This window comes from Nelumbo nucifera, chromosome 7, assembly GCF_055504915.1.
Source record: "Nelumbo nucifera cultivar China Antique chromosome 7, China Antique-T2T, whole genome shotgun sequence".
Lineage (NCBI taxonomy): Eukaryota > Viridiplantae > Streptophyta > Magnoliopsida > Proteales > Nelumbonaceae > Nelumbo > Nelumbo nucifera.
In genome coordinates, this window is record NC_142655.1 from 57,654,885 (window position 1) to 57,672,993 (window position 18,109).

Sequence of the window (18,109 nt, forward strand, 5' to 3'; positions counted from 1 at the left end):
CAGAGAAACTAATTCGCCCTCTCTCTCTATATAAGTGGGTCACTTCTCAGATTGGTGCCACTAGCCACCAGCATCTTCTTATCTCTCTTTTCTCATCTCACCCTGAATAAGCTCCGGCGACCCTTTTCATCCAAGTTTTTCAGTCTTCACCCTACTCCTACTGTTCCTCCTTCCCATCTTATCTTAGCCTTCAGTAGTGAGTGTACATGCGACCCTGAAGAAGACACCGGACATGACAAAAGGTAAAGCCCTTATTAGGCTCAGTTTGAAAAGAGTACAAATCCAAATACGCACAGTACAAAATTGCAGCAGTAGCATCCATTCTGACTGCTAGTGCAATTGGGGTGTGTATTCCAGTACTGGGGAAAACCATTCCGGTTTTGCATCCAGAGAGGAATATCTTCTTTATGATCAAGGCGTTTGCAGTAGGCGTTGTTCTAGAAACTGGGTTTACTCATTTACATCCTGATGCCTTTGAGCTGTTAACCTCGCCGTGGCTTGAAGGCAAGGCATTCCGGTACAAAATCGCAGCAGTAGAACCCATTCTGGCTGCTAGTACAATTGGAGTGTCTATTCCAGTACTGGGGAAAGCCATTCCGGTTTTGCATCCAGAGAGGAATATCTTCTTTATGATCAAGGCATTTGCAGCAGACGTTATTCTAGCAACTGGGTTTACTCATTTACATCTTGATGCCTTTGACCTGTTAACCTCGCCGTGGCTTGAAGGCAAGGCATGGGAGCTTCCATTCACTGGCTTTGTTGCAAAGATGATAGACACTTCAGCCACTGGTTATTATAAGAGGTCTCACTTTAACAAGTCTCACCCCTTGAATGGATATGAAGAAAGGACAGGTGAGCATGTGGGGTCACGTCCATGTTCACACCCATGCCACACATGGTCATGCCCATGGCTCAGATTCTACCTCCTCAGAGTTTCTGAAACATCGACCCATCTCACAGGTAAGCTTGAGTTTTGATTTGTTTTTATCATATTCTTTTCTTCTTCTTTCTTTCTGTTCCTTTCGTCTGAGATGTTCCTTTGTTTCATTTTCTCCCTGTCAACTTACTTTTTGTAACATGGGTTCTCCATTTTCTTGGTTATGGATAGGTTTTGGAGTTGGGAATTGTGGTACACTCTGTGATCATTGGGATTTCCTTGGGGACTTCGGAAGACCTTTCAACAATAAGACCTTTGGTTGCAGCTCTGACTTTCCATCAGTTCTTTGAGGGCATGGGGCTTGGTGGATGCATTACTCAGGTATCAAATTAACGGAAGTTGATTACTTCAGTTAGTCTTTCCCTTGGTAGATGCATCAGTTTGAGTATTAAATCCTCAGTTAGTCTTTCAATTAGCATTTGGAGAATCGGGGGTGGGTCAGGCTTTGAATTAATGAATTCAATGTATAGATTTATATAGAATGATTCTGGGGTATATATTACTAAATTATTGTGAGACACTAATAAAACTTTTCTTGTTCTATGACTGAACTGATACAGGCAAAATTTAAGAATCGAGCCACTGCGATCATGATAACTTCTTTTCTCCCTCATCACCACCCCAGTTGGGATTGCAAATGATATAGGAATAACAAATGTTTATAACGAGAACAGCACCACTGCTCTCATTGTTGAAGGGATATTTGACTCTGCCGCAGCTGGGATCCTGATTTACATGGCACTTGTTGATCTACTTGCAGCAGATTTCATGAACCCTAGGATGCAAAGCAATGGAAAGCTTCAAATATTGGCCAATGCTTCACTTCTCCTAGGGGCTGGTTGTATGTCTGTCTTAACTAAATGGGCTTAAGGATGTACTCTATCTTACATACTTTTTTATGAAAATTCCTAAGGCTACGTTTGGAAGGAGTACAAATACAAAAAAAAAATGTATGCTACAAAACATTAATGTCCGGTTCATGTGAGTGCAAAGTGGTTCAAGATTTCCATGCCCAATTTGCACTCAGCTCATTTGTTTTGAATGATGCAAAGAACAATACAATTTTTGTGGATGTTTGGCACTTTCATCAATGCCAAATCAAGAGTGTCATTAAAGCTCTGTTTGGAAATAGTACAAATACAAATTTGTAGAATGCAAAACCTTACATTATGTATTATTTTAAATGTATTTGTACTGTACATATTTGTATTTGTACTCTTCCCAAACTATGTCTAAAGTGGTTCAAGATTCCCAATATACAGCTGTAGTGTCCCATCACCCATGGGTAGAAGATCTGAACACTCTTTTTTCAATTTTAATATTATAAAATTACATGTGAAACTTTTTATTACATTAGGAATTTCCATAAAAAAAAATTATGTAAGACTACGTACTTAAGCCCATATAACTAAGACAGAAAATGTCTCACCATTAAGACGATGAGGATTCATACATAAAATGCCACCTCAAATGGACAAGTTTTGTGAACTAGGATACACATTTTGAAAAGTCAAAACAAATTGTATTCATCCCTTTCAATTCCCCAAGGCTCGGTTTATTTGCAATTTGAATTTCATTTGCACTAGTGTAAATGTGGGAAAATGCAAATTTTGGTTTACTTTTGCTTCTACTTAACATTGTCTTGTTTGTTTGGGAGAAATAAAATGTTGTTCCTTTTGTATGTGAAAAAAAATGAAGCTAGGAAAAAAAAATGAAGCTAGGAATGAAGTTAAGAAGGTTATTTGTTTGGGATGAATAGCAAAACTATGTTATCCCCATTTTATATGACAGAATTTAGGTAGGACGAAAGTAATGCAAATTCTACATTAATTTTCAAGGCTCAGTTTGGAAAGAGTACAAATACAAATATATACAGCAAAATATATATAAAATAATACAAAATATAAGGTTTTGCACTCTACATATTTGCATTTGTACTCCTTCCAAACTGAGCCTAAGATGCAAAGAATTGCACCAAAAATATGTAGAAATAAGACAAAAAGTACAAATTTTGCAATAGACAGATATGGCATCATAGTCACAAAGAAATGGACAGAATGCTGAGCCCAATGCAAAATTTGTATCTGGTTCAGATTTGCATTCCAAACAAACAAAGCCAAAGCATTATAAATCGCAACAATATGTGTACCAAGTTCAAGTGATCTGCTCCAAATGGGGCAGGGATGGGGATGGTTTTCCCCCATGGGGACGGAGATGGGGAAATTTTCATCCCCATTGGTGGGGATGGTGCGGGGACAGGGAGAACACTCCCTATCCAGCGTGGATCCCGATCCCCACCCCATGGGATCACCACTAATATATATGTATATATATGCATACATTTATATATGTATATATGTACACATACATCTATACATTAATATTTTTAAAAATATGATTGAATCTTTTCTAATAGGATTGTAAATTCTAATTATTTTATCTTTATTTTTTAAATAAAATAAAAGACAAAAACATAATGCTTGACCTTATAACACGAGGAGTGGAGATCTTGGTGGAGACGGGGGTGGGGATAACTTTGTCCCTATTAGCGGGGATGGGGATAGGGATGGGGATGGGGATTTCCATGGGGACGGGGATGGGAAAAGGCTCCTCGTTCTCGCCTTGCCCTATTCCAATTCAGAATCAAACTAATGAAACTAACCAATCCAATTTCTAGTATTTCCAGTCTGCTTTGGTTCAACAATTTCTCAATCTGATTAGATTGGATTAGTTTCGCTTTAGTCATTTGTAAACTGACTAAAATTGAACAACCCGCCCATAGATATATATTAATATTTTATATTTTAAACATACTTTTTTAATACAAAAAAGTGAGAAAATTCCAATATTTCTTGGGCTAAAATAGTTTATATCATAAATTTATTTTTTTAATAATGCTATTGTAATTTTTTAAGCTTAAATATTTTGAACCAATCAACCAAACTGAAAATTGACCAAAATCAATATAACTTGAGTGACCAACCCCCAACCTGACCAGGTCAATTTGGTTGGCCAAACAACCTACAACTGAACCAAACCAACCCGTGAACAATAGTTTAATCTCCAACAATTATTAATAATTTATAGCAAAAATATACAATAAATTAAATTTAAAAAGCTAAATAACAATAGTTTAAACTCCAATAATTATTGAAAATTTTCTAGTAAATAACAAAACAAAAATAGATTTATACATTGTACAACACACGTGGAGTGCCACATGGGCTCATACATGGCATTGATACAAAAATTAATAATAATAACAATAGCAACAACAATGATGATGATAATAATAATGATTATTCCAAATTACATATATGCATTATGCAAAAAGCAAAAAAAAAAAAAAAGAGCATCACAAATATTCAATAAGAATTATATAAAAATAGGATATCACTAATTATTGGTATTGATTTTAAAAAATGAAGCAAAATTCGGAATATGCAAATAAATAACAACAAAAATTCAGCAAGTACCGATTATTTGTATAATATTCAACAAAAACGATAAAAAAATAGTAGTTATTCATACAAACAATTACACAACCAAGCACACATACAACCATTGCATCATTTTTGTTTTTTTATCTTTTCAAATAAAAAAAAAATCGATTTTCAGCAAAATATTCAAAAAAAGGTAAATAACCCCAAAACAATCGAAGTGATAGGGTTAGGATGCCTTACCAGTGGTCGCTGATGAGTCTCTGGTGGGTTTTTGGTCCTAAAAATCAGATCTGAGAAAAAAATGAACAGGATGTTCCAGGTGTTAAATTCTTTAAAAAAACAAAGAATGGAGTTTAGGATGAAAGAGGTTTGAAAGCCGAAAATGACCTGATCACCGGTCAGTTTTTTTCCGTTTCAGTGATCACCAGTCACCCCTCTGCTAGATGTCACAACTGCTTTACTCGGTTTGTGCAAATGGAGAATAAGAAGGGTTTTCTCCATTGTGGGGGTAGTTTAGGTATTATCAAAATAGTTTAGGCTCTGGACCGTCCCAAAAATTGTGAATAAAAATGTGTTGAACAAGTGCTTAAAAAAGCCACTCCCAAGTTACTTTTTTAAGTGCTTCTTTTCGAAATAAGCATTTATTTCTGACTTATTTGCCAAATAGGAATAAGGGCTTATTTTCTACTTATTGTGTGGTCCCAATACTTCTTTTAAGTACTTATTGAAACAGGGCCATGTTAATCCATAAATGCGTATTTATATGTTAAATAAAACTTAAAACTTTTATATAAAATAATAAAAATTTAATATAAAATAAAATATACTTGTGTATATATGGCATATAAAATCTAATACATATATTATAATATATCAAAATATGCATATCATATATATTGTATATTTAAAAACATATATTATTTTATATTACAAGATAAGCTTACGAATTGGGGCCAAACCCGACCTATTTTTTTGGACTGTAGGCTCAAGCCTAGGTCAGGCTTGCACACAAAAACTTGGGCCCGAGCCTTGAAATTTGTGGTTGGGCTAGACTGGGTTTTCGGGCTGGCCAAGAATAATAACCCCTATAGATTCATTTCTTGCTCATGCTCTTCTTCAACTTCATCATTTTACAGTTTTGCAATTTTTGTTTTTTATTTTATATGTTTGTTTATAATTTTTATAATATTTTCTTGTAATTTTTGTTATTTTTATTTTCTACATTTGTTTATAATCTTTGCTATATTTTTTATAATTTTTGTTACTTTTTATTTTCTATGCTTATTTATAACTTTCATTATATTTTCTTGTAATTTTTGTTTTTATTTTATTTTTATAATTTTTGTTATATTTTCTATAATTATATTATATTTTTATATAATTTATGTATGTAGGATTAATGGCTTGGATGGGTTGGGTTGGGTTAAGGTGGTTTCTGGGTTGAACCCAACCCATTAAAATTTCTTAACTGGGTCATTATCGGATTAGTGTGTCAGATGGGTTGAGTTGAAGCTTAACCCAAACCCAACCCAACCTGCCCAATTGCTACCCCTATGTAGGATCAAATCTGCAAAATTGTAGGTTCAAATAGACACTTTAAATTTCATGGGTGTTTGATTGATTAATTACATGGATGGACACTTGGACAATTGAACATTTTGGGTCATGTGTTAAACATTAATGCTCTTTATTTTTTATCTTAAGTTTTATCTCATTTCTATCATTAATGAAAATAATTTGCACTAATCACAATTTTTTATATGATGAATATATGATATTGTAGAATGTACCCAAAATTATCAATAAATTTATACAATTTCTAGAATTTTATGTATTTTATTATTTAATAATAACATCCATTTGACATGGATAGTTTAACCGCTAACCCATCACTTGGATGAAAAAACAATTTTGCTTTTTCGGTTGATTTTAAATCATGTATTCCATTTTCATCATCGACAAAATTAATTCTTATTTTCACATTTATATTTGTTTAATATGGTGAATATATAACAATAGGACTGTATCAATATAATTTATACAAAGCTTATATTTTTCTTTGAGTTTATGTATGTATGTATTTAAAATTCATTACTTAGTTATGACATCATAGATTGACCTATTTGACCCAGAATGTTAGATCATTGACCTACTTACCATCTATGTATGTAAATGCTTTCATTTTCAAACTGGTTTTAAATTTTGCATTTCATTTATATCATTGGTAAAATAATTATTATTTGCCATACTTATTTTTGTTTATATTATTATTATATAATATTATAGATGTGCCCAAAATTATTTCATATATTTTTGTACTATTCTATTTTAAAAAAATATTTTTAATTATAAATCATGGGTTAACCTATTTGAACTAAATGGTCCAAGTTACAAAAAAATATTTTTTGTACTATTCTATTTTATCATAGTTATTTTTTAATGTGACAAATATATAATAATAGAAATGTGTCCATTTTTTTTCGAAACTTCATTTTTTTTCTATAGTTTTTGTGTTTTTTATATTTCTAAATTTTTATTATTTATTTATGATATCATGAGATTATCCATTTGATCTAAATGGTTGACATACTTACCCACGACCTAAATGATTTCATTTCTAGGTTTATTTTAAAAATATAAAATTTTATTCTATTAATAATTATTGTGTGTGGATTTATTAGCGGAACTTAATGATGATAAACAAAAGTATTTTTTATATTTCTAAATTTGTATTATTTATTTATAACATCATAAAATTCTCCGTTTAACCCAAATAGTTGAACTACTTACCCACCACCTAGATGAAAAATATGATTTCATTTTTATGTTTATTTTAAAAATATAAAATTTCATTCTATTAATAATTATTGTGTATGGATTTATTAGTGGAATTTAATGATGATAAATGAAAGTATAAATGTTGGACTGAATGAGAGAGAATATGATTTATTCAATGACTTAAATGTGAGACTTAATGAGAGGTAATTGAATGTACTTAATGGTATTCTTTTAATTCCACTTTCTGCCATTTCAATGGAGATTCTAAATTCAAGAGGAGGGGTATTTTGTCTATTTTGTTATTTTACTTTAAATTTTGATTATTTTTTTCAATGTTGTTTTTTTAAATATACCTCTCATGGATTGATCCAGTATGTGGCCCAAGGCTCCGCTTGAGGACTAGCCCAGCCCACGGCACAACATGGGCCTACATGGGCTGTGCCAGGCTGACCCCTCGAAAATTCCAAACCTCAAAGAAAGGAAGATTTTCTCCTATTGATATGTAATAACCTGAACCTTTTTGTGTAAAAAAAAAAAAAAAAACTCCAAACCTACTAGAGAGGAAGATTCTCTCCATGGTGTATCATACCCACTCATATGATGGCTTTTAGGGGGCGTTCTTTTTTCTGGATTTTGAGAGGGGGGAAAGTTGGTCAATAGGATTTTGATTCCCAATGACAAAGAATCCTATGTTCTTTTTTTTCAGATTTATGTGGGGACCAGGGAAAGTTTATTTTTCTGGGTATCTCCTAGGTAGATAAATAACTTTCCACCTGGGGGGGAAAATTGCCAATACTTGAATGGGACAAAAATGCCCCTTTTAGTAATAGATTTTTATGGTTAAAATGGTCATTGCCTTATTTACATGGAAAATAAAAGAACATGGGTAAATGCAATTAACCGGGTAAGCTTTTCCTGAAAAGCACTTACCCAGATAAATACATTTACCTAGATAAATAACTTACCGAAAAGCGAACAAAACTTTAATTTTTATGGTCCCCTTTGGGTCCTAAACGCTTAACCTGTTCAGGCCTTTTTCCTCTCCACCGGTACGAAGATAAAGATAGCATCCATCTTTTCACATCAGCCAATAAACAAAATAGCCAATGATCCAGTAGTCAAGATGTTGGCATGGCACCCTTCCAATTGGGAGATTCAATTAAGATCAAACTTGTGAAGCTGTAGGTTCTCTGTGGTATGGCTTGTGGGCTTTACATGCACCCTTCCAGAAACCTCCCAAAAGAGAGATAATGGGTGTTATCCTCCATTTGCTCTCTTTTTTTTTATCTTAAAATATATGATGTTAGAGTTGCCACCTAAGCCCAAGGTTTAAAGTATCGCCACTAAGAAGAGAGTGGTGTTACCACACTCTTTTTATTTATTTTTTCAAAGGTCTTAGGCCTGTCTACCCCAAAATGGGTCAAATCCCAAAAGATATATGTTTGGCATAAACGAAATATGATACGTAATGAAAATTCCTAAGCGGCTAACCCTTTAGAAAATGGAGGTTAGGAAAACCTGGAATATTAATTGAAAACAAGTATGTACACAGCCCTCAAAAGAAAATGGAGCTTAGGAATATCTTGCCATAGCCTAGGCCGACTATGTATACAGCCCTTCTATTTCAAATCTTTTATGCTGTATTTGGTTCGTAGGAAAAAAAGGGGAAAAATAGGAAACTTTTACAAATTTTGTATAGGTTTTTCTTACCTTTCCCTTCAAACCAAACATAATCTTAGGGTTTCTTCCAACTTGGCTTCCTTTCAAAAGGATGGGTGGGTTTTTCTCGTCCAATAGGGAGTTTTTTTCTGGATCAAGTCATTGAACCAAGATCCAGTTCAGGGGTCTGGAATGACTGGGTTTTCCTCAAGGAGGTGTGGAAGACATAAAGATTGAGAATAAATTAATGACTAAAATGCCATTGAAAGTTGACGTCGCTAAAACACCACAAGTTGATTGATGGAGGCCTGGATTTAAGAAAAGTGTGTAAAAATGAGGTTGGGGTTTCTACAACCGTCAACCCCATTAGTGGATTAGAGGTAAGATGCTGAAATCTAGAAGTTTGGGAGCTTTTTGTCACAAAACAAAGTTCGAGGGTCAAGTGTTAGCACCCCTTTATAGGGTGGTTGTTTATAATTTATCCTAAAATAAATCGGGGAGATCCTCTTCTTTTTCTTTATTCCCCAATAGTCTTGTTCACACAGGTTGGGCTTGATCCAAGCTTTACTACTTATTACTAATACAAATCGTCTAGGCCCGAGTCTGAGTTCGATCCAGTTATTGGACCTATTCTTGAGCTTGAGCCTGGCCTAATATAAAGCCCAAAGCCCAGTATACATAATTCAATATTTTAGTTCTATCTTCTAATTCTATATATATATATATATATATATATATATATATATATATATATATATACATTTTTAATTTATTCCTACCCAACCACACATTTTACACATACCCAAGTTAAATTGTACACCAAAGTTCAAACAAAACACACACACAAAATACAAGTTATTATCTAATACCCGTTACTAATGTATATTTGTTATTATTTATAATATATTTGGTCTGCATTTGGGGTTGGACTGGGCTTATTTAAAAAGCCTAAGCCCAACCAAAACATAACTAGGTTAAATACCTACAACGGGAGCGTAGAGGCCTCAGAAAGGGCCGAAACTGGGCTGGGCAAGGCAAGCCCACCAGACCCGGCCCGTGAACATATCTTTCCCCCAATCTAGTGAAACAATCAAAAGGCCCAAAACCACTTCTTCTCTTTCCATTCTCTACCATACCATCACCCTTCTATGTAGGGAGGACTTCGGCTTTGTTTCTCTTTCCCATCTTAAACTCCCTCTCCTCCTTCGATCTATAATTCTTTGCTTTGATCTTTCAACACCTGAACCGCTCGGTCGCTTGCAACAACAACCCAAGCTCTAGTTGTAGTTCCCATCTCTATTTTTTTCTCTTGGAGAGGGGAAACAATACAGGCTTATCAATAAATAGACAAGTATTTTGTTTTTGGAACCTTGGATGAGAAAACCATCAATAGACAAGGAAGTGAAATTAATTTCAAGCAGTTTCGAGAAAGATTGTTTCGGTCAAGGCAAGCCTGTGTCAACACCGTTCCAACCACCTTTTGCAACCTTACATTGGGAATTTCTTCTCATGAAATAAAGCACATAAGCAGGGAGATATTCTCAATGCAAGGCTGTAAAGGCTGTTTGAACGGGCTTTGCCCTAACCGAAGCTGAATTCTATCGAGAATAGTTTTTCTAAAACCAAGGCTTTTTGTCTTAACTTTCCAGTAACTTGTTTTGTTTTGTTTTGCTTTTCCCTTGTTTTGTTAGGCTTGGACAAGATTTCAGGCCCATGGGCTTGGGCTTAAAATATTGGACCTGACTTTTTTTCGGGCCGGGCTCGGGCTTTTTCAAAAAAGCTCAGCCCAAGCCCGAGCCCAACTTCATAATGTATTATATTAATAAAAATATATTTGATATAATAAAAAAGCATATATATATATATATAATATTTTTCTTTATTTTTCTTCTTTTTTTCAAGTAATAATGAGATTTTTCATTATTTTTTAGGTTTTGAGGTGATGAGGTCTTTTAATATAAATAAAACAGCTTTTAATTGAATTAAAAAGGAAAAAAATTTTTTTTTTCCAAATTTCAAACCGGGCTCGGGTTTGGGCCTGGGATTTGGGCTTTATTTGAGGGCCGGGCTCGGGCTTGGGCCTGAATATAATCTGTTAATATAGAGGCAAAGCCTAACCCGGCCCAGCCCCTGAACAGGTCTATTTGAACCTCCCTTGTGTTTCCTGACAAAAACTTATCCTCCCCGATGCTTTGACCCCACAAAAACAAGTCCAGATCTTCTCCTTATAGAGCGCTCCTCATACCGACCTCACAGCATGTCCCAGCCACACATCAGGAACATCCCCTATGCTTGTATGTTATTATTCATAGGAAATGTTCCCAATACACGATGGGATGTGGCTGTTAGGTCGGTGTGAGGAGCAAATCCCAATTCTACAAAAACCTCCCTTCACATTTTTAAGTAAACATCCAAGTACATCCTTTGTTAATAATGGGTTAACGTTTCATTGTTCACTTCATTAAGTGAACAACAAAGGCCAAGTTGATTTTTTTTTTCTTTTAAGTATTTCATTAATCTTATGTTTGGTCAGAAGGAATAGGTAGGAAAAGGAAGGGAAAAGTAGGGATACCTTTACAAACAGCAGAAACAAGCAAGGCTAACGACAGAAAGAAAACAAACAACAATAACAAGCAAACATCCACCAAGGAAACCAAGCAGAGAAGACACCGGAACAATTAGATAAAGAACAATTGGACACAGAATACCCAAACAAAGAAAACCAGAACAAACTACTAAACGCAGAGACACAACAGAGTAACAGATCAGGAGATAAAATCTGCCAATCCTAGAATATCTTCTCTCAATAATTCACCTAACCAAGCTGGAGCTTCACCCAACAAAACAGCATTTTCTCCCATAGACCTTGCTGCGCTGCGAGCTATTCTATTAAAATCTCTGCTAACTTTACTGAAAGTGATCTCTCCAGGTTTTTAGTAAGGTGGAGAGCGTCTTGAACACAGAAGAAAATCTCCATAGGACAATGTTCCCAGGCTTAGACAATCAGGAGATTACTGACTATAATCATTCTCAATTTCCATCTTTGAAAGATGCAATCTCTGTGAGTCAGATTAATAGCCTCCAACACCACACCGCAAAAGCTTGAAACTGGACTAAAGATGTTATGGGCTTTGCAATTTCAGATGTTTCACAGTTTCTGGATCCAGATGACTAATAGAAGAGTGCATTTGCATAATCTCTTAAACTACTCTTACTGTTCACGAAATTAACAAATTGTATCCTTACTATTTACATATTGTCTTAAACTACCTTTAAGTTTTTTAACAATTGTCATCGTCGTTAAATCGGGACGGAAATGATGATTTTACATTTTTACCCTTCTGTTAAGTCTCACACAAATCGCTCTTATTGTTCAAATTTCCTTCTTATGCTTCCCTTAATGAGAGATCGATTAAAGGCACAAATCGATCTTATTATTCACTTGCCTGGAAGCTGTTCTAAGAGGCACTGTCATCGTTTGAGCAGAGAAGGAACCAGTCATCTTGTTGCTGCAAACTCCGAGTAGCCAGACCAGATACTGTAAGAGGACGTCAGTGACGAGCCCTACTATAAGAAACCGTCCAGTGCTCACCGAGCTAACGAGCCCAAACTGAAATTAAAAGGGTGTTTTAGGAATTATTTACAATATTATCAATCACGTGGTGTCACGTTGTAAATGGGGCCCAACAATCAACTAAGGTAGGGGAGGATTTTGACAATTGTCAAAAAACTTAAGAGTAACTTAAAACAATATATAAATAGTAAGAATACAGTTTATCAATTTCGTAAACAATAAGAACAATTTAAGAGATTTATCCTCGTTTGAAACGTGAAGAAAAGTTCTTTACAGTGATGAAAGTACAGGAGAGGTTCAAGTATTTGTCAACAAACATGGGGGGAGGGGGTTAAGTAATTTTCTCGTTTTTATTTGATCATTCTTTTTTCTTTGACAGGTATTTGTGCACTTGTACGTCGGTTTGAGGATAGGGTGGTGGCGAAGGAGACAAAAAAATAAAAGGGAGAACCAGCTTGGGTAGGGTTTTCTTGTCCAACTTAGTTATTACGAAGTATGAACACATCAAAGAGTAAATCCTAGTATATTACATCAGTCCACATAGGGATGGGTCATACATATATATTACGCCAGCAATAGGTAAGCAAAGTATACAAAGCTGAGCTCATTGTTAGATGTATGGGTTTTTGCATTTTGTGGCCAAAATTTGTTGTCGGCAATAAATAAACCAAAAATGGCCATAATGGAGAAAAGTACAAGATTGTACAAGGGAATGACATAAAATAGTACACGTTGCAGGAGAATGAGAAGGTCTGCATTTTCTTTAATTTGTAGGGTACTAATGGGGCAAAATTGAAGTGAAATAGCCTCATGACATTTTTGATTGAGGCCTAGCCAAAATCCAAATTGAAACCCTAGTGAGAGTGGTTAATCTCACATAGGGATGGTAATGGATCAAATTAAATGGTAGATTCAATTTGATTCACGCTTACATGGTCAGGTTAGAGTCAGACTTAGTAGGGTGCAGGTTTAGTTGACCTGGCCCATCAGGTCATAATACCCTTGCACATATAAAGGGTATTCATATAATTTGGTCCTTGCTTTAAGACTTTTCTTAGTGATCTCACCCTCCATACTTTCTTTGCATTTTTCCCCTTAATGTGTATAACTTCTTAGGTTCAACACTATTAGGTAGTAGCAAATGATGCCAAACTACTTCAACACCCTAGATGGAAATCCTTCCAACTAAATTGAATTAAAAACCCTTTTAGTTCTCTCTTGAATGTGAATAATAGGTTGTCATTCACAAGGTTCCACAAGTCATGAGTGACAGCTAGTAGTATGCCATGACTAACCTAATAGCATGAATTCGATAAATTTGAACTTTTTGATCTATAGTTACCATGTACTAGACTCCTTCTAGCATACCTTGTCTTGAAAGAGTAAAGGGTCATGGTGACTATCATGTCAAACCCTATATAGCTTAATCATATATGCCATTGGATTGATGATGACTCATATTGTGACACTTGTAACTCTTTCCATAAACCATGTTGCCTTAGCTAAGGACTTCCGGGTTACATTAAATCCAATATAGGACATTTTCTCCCCTCGTGGAGAGTAATAAATCCCATGTTGTGCATTCACAAACTTTCATGTATAAGTCATCATAGCCAACATATATAAGCATCAATATCCCATGTTGTCAAACTATAGAGGCTCATGCACAAGGTATCTATATATGATGCCTTAGGTCTAAGGGTTATCTACACAACTGTGATGATAGAATCAATTTTTGGCAAAACTCCATGTAACCTCATGTTCCATGCTACCAAACTATTGAGGCTTATACACAAGGTATCTATGATGCCTTAAGTCAAAAGGTTATCTATACAAATGTGATGATAGAATCAATTATTGGCAAAACTCCATGTAATTGTCCTATTAATAGGCCATGTTCAATAAACTTGTAATTATTTGTTTTAGTATCTTCACACAAGTGACTTGAGATTCATTACCTCAAAGGCAAATATAATATGTGCTAGTCTATTTGAATCATTAAGCCTTATTGATGACCCTCTAACCAAGAACTGTTTAAATATCTTGTACCAAGATCAACATATCTTAAATTCTCAGCACACTTAGGAATACATGATTTTGACATATACTTTAGACTATTCATGTAATATGCAACATTAGTGAACATGAATCATAAAATTGCCCTATCGTTAACATAAGCACCCAATTTTTTCTCAGTTCCTTCACCCTATCTCTTTATACCTTATTTTGAGACCCTAAAACTTGAAAACATAACCAGATCAACCTAAGACTTACCAAAGCCTAAATTTCCCTCTTTTCGATACAACTCACATGTTGAACACCTGACTAAACTACACCAATAAACTTAACCTCTAATTAACAATAACATTGAGATCAACATCTAACACTACATAGGTTTTAGTAGCTTGATCAAACACAGTGCTTAAACTTAGGAAATTAAAAATTAGTTGCACATTCATTGAATTTCATAACCAAATTCCAAAGATCCATCGCTCATCATACCAATTTTCTTTTCAAGGTCCCGATCTATGTAATGTTCGAACCTTGACTTCACAAAACCAAATTTGACACATCCATTGCCTCAAGGATACTAAAATAAAATAAACCCCCAAATTGCACCTTAAATCTACGACGATTAACCATAAAAATGCCAAGATTCCATTTTGATAATCTTGGATGAATAAAACTAGACAAATAAGATCAACACATTCTTTCTCAAATTTGAACATTCCATGCGACTCTTCATCTTAATCCATGCCAGGTATATAAGGGCACCAACCCCCAAGACAGGTATGCGCAATTATTCGCTCACTAGCATACAAACTTTTAGCTCACACAACCAGAACTGACTTAAGCATCGGAGCGACCTCGTCGGGTTAGCTACCCCGGGTTCTCTAATACTCTGTCTTGCAGCTTGGTCCAGCTCGCTACACGACTACGGACCAGGTCATCTTCCAGCTAGGAGCTTACAGATCATGCACAATCAATTGGTGTCGTCTGTGGGAAATAATTGAAAGGTCAAGTACTACATCTCATCAACCACTGCATTCTTTCTCAATGGCATCTTCTAGCAACACCGGTAAGGGCATTGGCATGAACATCACTGAAGGGTAAGATCACCAAATGTCACTCCCTCAAGGCCTCTTAGTGACCATCGGGTAGTTCACCATCCCCCTGACTGCTTCGAGGATCCCCTCTCCATTAGTTCCACTGACAACTCAACAGATAAATGTCCCGTTACACTAGGTGAGCACCACCTTTTTGGAGCCTTCTGTGATCCCTCCTGGGGTCGGGCATTCTCAGTTCGATGATCTCGTTTAGAGTGTTAGGACTATGCAGATCCAGATGCAACAGATTCATCAACTCCAGAAATTCCAACAGTACTATTTCTACCAGCAATACCAGCAACAGTTTCCACCACAGCGAATAGGTCAGTATCAAGCACAGAACCAGAACCAAAATCAGCACAGGGCCCACTAGAATGTCCGCCGGTCTCCCCATCGGGGTGAGAAAACCTCGCAGGTATCGGTCCCTCCCAAGGGTTAGACCCCACCTCGGGGCAGGACAGACGGGCAGCACACTCCCACAGTCTCTCAAAGGGGGAACTCGAAGGATAGGCCCAAAGTCAGCCAGCCCGAGAGGAATAGTCAGCAGCAACTTTCACAGTCGAAGAACAACGGATCACGACGCGATGATCACTAGCTTGGGGCCCGAGTTGCAGGCTCAAGACAAGACCCTTCGGCACCCCACAACATCCAACGCTGGTCTCAAGACCAAGAAGAAACAACAACAAGGAACCCTGATCCACCTCGCAACAGTGTTCCGGAGCGAGAGCAAACCAGAATGAAAGTGCTTAACCATATAGAAGTTAGCAGCACCAATGCCGAGCCAATAAAGAAGCAGCGGCGGCGGCGTCGCAAGACTCGTCGTTCCTCGGCCAGGAATGACCCGCTAGCGAAGAATAGCCAACCGTTGGAGCAGAGCAAGGAAAGGGAAGAGGTAAGCTCGGTGGCTACACGAGCAGCTCTAGCTTTGTTGAGCCGGCCATCTTCCTTGTCACCTGAGCTACTAGTTGTCCCAATACCGAAAGACTTCAAGGAACCTTCATTGGATAAGTATGATGGGTCCTACGACCCCAGCGACCATGTAGACGCATTCTAGTCTCAAATGCATCTCGTCGGGGTAGACGAAGCATGTACGTGTGTGGATTTCTCCACCACTTTCAAGGGACTAGCCCGAGCATGGTACAAGAACCTCGCACTGGGATCCATCAAAAGTTGGGGACAGTTTGTGGATATGTTCACAGCCCACTTCATCAGTAGTAAGAAGTGCCCGAAGTCACAAGAGAGCCTTCTAAATCTAGTGCAGAGGAAAGGCGATTCGATCCAGGGCTACATCAAGCGTTTCAATGAAACATGCTTACAGATATTGGAGCTCGACTAGATAGTATACCTCACCGCAGCTCGGAAAGGAGTTTAGGTGGTACGTCAGAGTGAATCGGCCGAAGACTATTACAAAGTTTCTCGCGTTAACCGAGAAACTCATAAGCATCGAAGAAGAGCTCAACCAGAAACCGGAAAGCCAACAAGGCAAGAAGAGGAAGAGAGAAGAAGAAGGTACAAGCTACAGGTCGGCAAACACAAAAGGAAGAAGAGCAAGTCACCTCGCTCAAGGAGTAAGTCCCCCTCCCGAAGCTACAGGTCGGGTCGGCGATCCAGGACCCCCCTGTAGAGAGAACCAACTATACTCCCCTCAACGCAAAGCGTGGAGAGATCCTGATGGCAATAAAGAACTCCTTCATCAAATGGCCACCCAGGCTACGGAGAAACCCAACAACCAGGAACCCGAACATCTACTATCACTTTCATCGGGACCATGGTCACAACACAGAGAACTGTCGGAACCTCCGTGACAAGATCAAAGAACTCATTCACCGTGGATACCTGAAGAACTACATCTTACGCAAAGAGAAAGGACAAGGAGACCGACAGGAAGACTGGAGGGGAGACGCTCCAGAGTCAAGCAGATAGAACGAGCAGACACCTTGGCAGCTACCAGAAGAAAGACCGTTCTATGGGGTGATCAACATGATCCCCGGCGGATCCATTATAGCAGGGTGTACTACATCTGTAGGGAAGACCTCAGTCAGAGAACTGAAGCACGAAGCAGAAAACCCACTGAAACGACCTCAGATAAAGGAGCCTATCTATTTTACCAAGGATGACACGCGTGGGATACAGTACCCTCATGATGATGCTCTTGTGGTGAAGCTCGTCATTAATGACTTTGAAGTGAAACAGATTCTGGTGGACTCAAGTAGTTCGGCTGACATCCTATTTAAAGGAACTTTCGACAGGTTGTAGCTAAAGCAAAGCGACTTGGAGCCTGCAGACACACCCTTGGTGGGATTCAGCAGCGAAGAAGTTTGACCCCTTGGTCTGGTCACGGTACCAGTAGAGTCAGAAACGTGGCTGAACATAGTGCGATTCGAGCATACCTTTCTAGTGGTCGCAACTCTGTCCCCCTACAACGCGATCGTGGGTCGGCCCATCCAACACGTCTTGCATGCAATAGTATCAACATACTACCCAGCGATGAAGTTCCCGATAGATTATGGAGTAGGGGTTGTACGAGGCGATCAGCTCGAGTCTCGCAATTGCTACGTGGCTGCACTAAAAGGAAAGGCAGAACTAGCGAAAGATGTTGAGCTAGAACAAC

General features: G+C 37.1%; 1 pseudogene across 1 annotated transcript; it reads left to right on the forward strand.

The window, feature by feature from the left end:
• The first annotated feature begins 260 nt into the window (after positions 1–260).
• Positions 261–2,052, forward strand: LOC104599731 (zinc transporter 4-like; annotated as a pseudogene). The gene is made up of 3 exons (XR_016078337.1): positions 261–960; positions 1,109–1,258; positions 1,498–2,052. The product of XR_016078337.1 is annotated as a zinc transporter 4-like (transcript).
• The last annotated feature ends 16,057 nt before the right edge of the window (positions 2,053–18,109 follow it).